This window comes from Myotis lucifugus, unplaced genomic scaffold (genome assembly GCF_000147115.1).
Source record: "Myotis lucifugus unplaced genomic scaffold, Myoluc2.0 scaffold_21, whole genome shotgun sequence".
NCBI classification, from domain to species: domain Eukaryota; kingdom Metazoa; phylum Chordata; class Mammalia; order Chiroptera; family Vespertilionidae; genus Myotis; species Myotis lucifugus.
This window is the reverse complement of record NW_005871069.1, coordinates 5,116,389-5,122,388: the sequence shown is the minus strand read 5'-3', so window position 1 is coordinate 5,122,388 and position 6,000 is coordinate 5,116,389. Positions and strand designations below refer to the sequence as shown.

Below are 6,000 nucleotides of genomic sequence, written 5' to 3'. Positions count from 1 at the left end.
ATATCACATGCTCTCACTCATTTGTGGATTATAATGAACAACATAAACCGATGAACAAAAACAGATGTAGAGACAGAGAAGCATTGATTAGATGCTCAAAGCTCAGAGGGAAGGTAGGGGAGGGTGGGGGTGAGGGGGAGAGATCAACCAAAGAACTTGTATGCATGCATATAAGCATAAGTGATGGATGTGGACAACAGGGGTGAGGGTAAAGGCAGGTTTGGGGGGATGAGGGGACATTGAGGGGATAAGGACACATTTGTAATATCTTAATCAATAAAGGGGGAAAAATAGGTGTTGGATTTTGTCCAATGCTTGTTCTGCATTTATTGTTGTGATTATGTGATTTTTGTCTTCCAATTTGTTTATGTGATGTATCATGTTTATTGATTTGTGATATTGCAATAGCCTTACATCCCCAGAATAAATCCACTTGGTCATGGTGTATGATCTTTTTAATGTATTGCTGGATTTGATTTGCTAATATTTTGTTGAGAATATTAGTATCTATGTTCATTAGAAATAATGGTCTGTAATTCTCTTTCTTTGTAGTGTCTTCATCTGGTTTTGGAATTAGGGTAATGCTGGCTTCATAAACAGTGGTTGGAAGCTTTCCTTCCCCTTGGATTTTTTTGGAATAGTTTGAGGAGGATAGAAGTTAGTTCTTTTTTGAATGTTTGGTACAACTCCCCTGTGAAGCCGTCTGGACCAGGGCTTTTATGTGTTGGGCTTTTTTTTTTGATAACTGCTTCAATTTTTATAATAGTTATTATTGGCCTATTCAGGTTTTCTGATTCTTCCTCATTCAGTTTTGGAAGATTGTATTTTTCTAGGAATTTGTCCATTTTATCCACATTGTCCTGCTTGTTGGATACCACAGAAGTATAAGGGATTGTAAGAAAATACTATGAACAACTATATACCAACAAGCCCTCAGTAAAGTTAGCTGTTAGTCTCTCTATAGTGGTGCATGTTATTCCATTTCCCAAGAATTACCTCTTATAGAATCTCACCATTTCCTGTCTTCTCTGCCAGAAGATATGCCAGGCCTTGGGACAGCTTTTCCAGTGTTCTTCAATTTCTCTCTAATTCTGTGTCCTTCTGTGTCATAGGCACTATTATTTTTATGTAAGAACACAAAGCAGTCTCCATAGAATTTTAGTTTCAAAGAGAGATACATTCATCAAAAGATTGTTTGATGTTTCCAAAGACCTGAGTGCTTCACTTCATACTATTCAATGATAGATAATTTGCTTGATTCTTCTTTGTCAGTTTTCATCCAGATGTTTGATGTTACTTGACAAATAGAGTGCCCGAGTGTTGCTCTTTTGTCAGTGTTGAAGGCTCTTTATGAATATGCTTGAAATCAAATAACAAAGATATATTTCTTTTTAACTTTTCTTTTCACTACACAATCATATTTGTATTCTTGAATCACACAACAAACCACCACAGTCATCTAGATGGTAACTCACATCACATGAATCATGAGTCCAAGGCAAGTCTGGTCTCTGCTTCTGCAAACATACCTGATAGTCACTATCCAGGAACATTTTTCCCTACTTCATCTCTGCATATTTGAGCCATGTTTATGAGTCTATGAACAAAGAGAAAAAAGAGATGATTTAAAATCTAAATGAAGAAAAAACAGACTACAAATGAAATGGTAGAGTTGAAACTTAAAATATGTATCTACAAAGTGGTAAAAGAAATAAGCAGACTGATTGTCCCCCTTCCCCCCACTCCTGCCCCCGTTCCCTCCCTGCCCGCCCCGCCCCCCCCCCCCCCCCCACACACACACACATGCTCAAGATTGTCTGTCTTCATTTGGGACAGTGAGGCAAAAATCATGGTTAAACAGAAAAATGAAAATCTCACATTTCTTGATTTCATTTAGCCTACTGCATTTATTAAAACTTATATTTAACATTTTGCCTATCCAAAATATACCATATGGACCACGTGGGTGAAAGTGCTATAAGAACCTTTATTTGTGGAGTCTCAGATTGTGTAGGCTTCAAAATAGCCTGAATGTTAAATTGCTATTAAAAAAAGATTTTGACTTTTAAAACCTTTATAAAAGGAAAGGAAAAACAGCTTGGTAAAATTTTCTTAAAGTCCCCAGGACAGGCTCACAGGGCAAGGAGCCCGCTGAAGAGCAGGAGGGTTTTGAGATGGGTCCCTGGAGGCAGGGCAGGTAGTGAGTGAGTCAGTGCAAAGACTTCCTCATCCAAAGACTAAGCCTTTAGACTCAAACAAGGAATTTGTTCGAACTATTTTGGTGTGTGTGTGTGTGTGTGTGTGTGTGTGTGTGTGTGTTTAAAACTCAGGAAACAAACAGAAACCAATGACCTCTTTATTAGAATCTCAAAAAGAGGTATCTGTGGGCACACCTGGGAGTCTAGATACTGGTTCCTGATTGCCTCTATAAAGTCTGCATCATTTGAAGAGACAGTTGATGACTTTAGGTCAAAATCCAGTGGAGAACAAATTGACATAATCTTTTTAGTGCAAGCTTTGAGGCAGCTATATTACAGGCCTATTTTTTTGTAATCCACCCCCACAACCTTAAAAATATTCCCATGCTTCTTTTTAATGAACTATGTGTAAAGAAAGACTGCAGGTAGGAAATAAGAACTAAAAAATCTGCTAGAATTAGAATACATAGCAAGTTGTACAAATGTTATAGATCAATGTTACATTTTAAAAATTCAATCTCATGTTGAGAGAACTTGAAAATTAGAACCTTTAAAAACCCTTAAAATGTGGTTAAGTAAAAGTAGTCTGTATTTACTACTTTTGAAATAGCTACAACTGTTTTAATATGAAGACATCTTTCTTTAAAAATGTGCAATTTGTTGCTTTTTGCTTAATAACAAACACAATTTCAGTGCAGTTATTAATCCATACTGTTTAATCCCATCCTATAAGGTTTCTTCTAATCTTTGGGTGACAAATTCCAAGAGTTAAAAAATGTCAAACATTATATTTGGAACAGATGCCTGGTCGCCCCTAACTGCCCTCCCCTGCCGGCCTGGTCATGCCTAACTGTCCCCCCTGCCAGCCTGGTCGCCCCTAACTGCCTTCCCCTGCTGGCCTGGTCGCACCTAACTGCCTCTCCCTTGGCCCACCATGGTGGCTTTGTCTGGAAGGACACCCTGCCCTCTAGTCCCCCAATATCCATGTATTTTTATATATGTATGTATGTACGTATGCATATTGTTTTTTTGTTAATCCTCACCTGAGGACATTTTGCATTGATTTTTAGAGTAGAAGGGAAGGCAAGAGACAGAGAGAGAAACATGGACATGAGAAAGACACATCAATTGGTTGCCTCCTGCACATGCCCTGACTGGATCCAGCCAAAACAACACCTCCAACAGGGCTAACTGCTGGCGGCCCGCTGGGGCTCAGGCATTGAGTGTATGGCGATTTTCTGTTTCTGCTTCCACTTCTGGGAGCTGCTGATGTATGAACCACTTTCTGTCTTGATCTTCTTTTTGTCCTCCTGTCCTGACTGTCCCAGAAACCACTTCTTCTGGTCCCACTTGAGCTACTGCCGGCCCCTGGTCAGGTTCTGGGCCTCGTCCCTCATCAGGTCCAGGACAGCACCAGCCACCTGCTGCTCAAAGGCGCCCCTGTCCCTACCAACCTCAGGCCCCCTTCACTGTCGAAGTCCTTGGGCTGATATGGGACATAGCAATCATGGTCCAGCAGCCAGGCCTCTCCATTCCACCTCTTGGCTTCCCACTCAGGTCCTGGCTGCTGCCGTTTCCAGCCCACAGCCTCTGTGAAGACGTCCTCCATGCTCTCCCTCCTCCTCCTCCTCCTCCTCCTCCGCCATTCTCCTCCTCCTCCGCCTTCTCCTCCTCTTTCCCAGGCTGCTCCACCTGCTGCCCTGGGCAGCTCAGGGCTGGGCCAGCCAGGCCCTCCTGCCGCTCCTGCCGGCCCTGCTGGAAGCTGGCAATGGCCTTGCAGTCCTTCTGCTGCTTGGCTGCATCACCTGGCTGCTCAGGTCCCGGCTGGAGGTGTTGATCTCAAAGATGGTCGCTCATGAGCGGTACTGCTTGATGTGTCCACCAGTCTCAGCTGCTGCAGCTCCTCCTTGAAGCTCGAGCTGAAGAGGAGGGTGCAGGCCCAGCCCTGTGAGATCCAGCTCCTTGGCCCGTTTGATGAACTCTGGCAAGGGCGCCGGCCACCAGCATACATACTGCTGCTGGGCATTGTCAGCCATGCAGCCCAGGTTCGCAGCTGCAGTGACACCTCCAGAGTGTTCCGCAGGCCAGAGTCCTCGTCGTCCACCACGCTCTGTGGCACCCGGCCTAGCATGCTGTCCACACCAACCGCACCTGAGAGTTCCTTGTGGGAGCGGGCAAGGGTGAGGGCAGGGCCCAGGAACAGGTGCAGGTCCAGCAGGTTGAGGACCTCATCTGGGGCCACCAAGGAGTAGGCTGTGCCCTTCGGCCAGCCCGGCCACACAACCCACGGGGTGCAGGAAGAGCTTGCCCTCCACTGGAAAGCTGAAGTTGATGACGTTGTCCAGCAGCAGGATGTCCAGACCCTGGGCCACCAGGTTAGTCACGATGAGGTGAAGCACTTGCCTTAGGTGAACTTGGCCAGGTTGATCTTGTGGGCTGTCTGGTCCAGGGCACTGTAGATGTGGGCACAGCTCACCCAGGGACCCAGGCAGTTTCACTCTGGCCTAGGACCTGAGCAGCTTCGCTCTGGCTCCAGCTTTGTCAGGAAAGATGGATGTCCGGAAGATGTCTGGTCTAATAGCATATTACCCTTTTATTAGTATAGAAGATTATGGTATTTTTGTTCAATTAAAGTGAAACAACAAAAACCAAACATGCACATTGTTTTTCTCAAAAAGCCTATTAATAAATTGATGATGCAGCTTCTATTTGTGTCATAGAATCAAGAAAACAGTGTATCTCTATTAGTATCTCTATTAGGATAAGCAAGTTTAGATTTTTCTCACAGTTTTTATTTTAATTTATGATTATTATTATTATTATTATTTTGTTTAATTCTATCCTGAGGATATTTTTCCATTGATCTTTTAGCCAGAGTAGAAGAAAGAGGGAATGACAGAGAGAAACATCAATGTGAGAGAAACACATTGATTGGTTGTCTCCTGCACATGTCCTGACCAGGGCCCATACCAGGGAGGAGCCTGCAACCAAGGTATGTTCCCTTGACTGGAATCAAACCTGGGACCCTTAGGTCCACAGGCCGAAGCTCTCTCTACTAAGCCAAACCAGCTAGGGCTCACAGTTTTTATTTTTCAATTATAAGTATTTTCTTCTACATTCATTTCCTAATGTATTGATCTGTTGGTTATGTTGATTAAAGGGCTCCATGGCTCACCTACTCAACCCTCTCTTTTGTGCCTTAGCAGAGAGCTTTCTTGGCAATTAATTGCTAATGTTTCTTTTGGTATCCTTTTCCTCGCTGGTGTTGTGACCAAATCCTTCAGAAATTTATTTTTGTGCTTTTAAGTGCAAATATAATTATGTGGGAGAGAAACATTTAGAAAACTCTTGCCCCTTGCCTTATGATTCGCATATTGGTATGCCTCAAGATCAACATTTCTTTTGCTTCCTACCATAGCTCACCTGATATGCATGGACACTTCATAATTGAAAGGAACTGCTTTTACCTCTGGAGTTTCTTTGGGATTTTCAACATATCCAATTAACTTTTACCTTTGAAGCCAAAATTATAATGAGCAGAACAATACATTGAATACTGTGCCTGGGTTGTTTGAAAATAATTAGAGATTATTTGGAAAGATAAATTTTCTTGATAATTCTCTTTCTAGACTTGGCTGAATTTAGTGCACTGTAACAATTTTTAAATTACATGAATTTTCTTGAAATAGTTTGAAACAGAGACCATTTTTAATAGTATGTATGGCCCAGTTAATTAAACTCTTTCAGTGCACTAAATGGTACTGAAAGACCATAAATTTTAGGTTTAATTTTATACTCAACA

General features: G+C 42.5%; 1 pseudogene; it reads right to left on the bottom strand.

The window, feature by feature from the left end:
- Positions 1-3,385: 3,385 nt before the first annotated feature.
- The window catches only part of LOC102435915, a 160,487-nt pseudogene continuing 157,872 nt past the window's right edge, over positions 3,386-6,000 (bottom strand).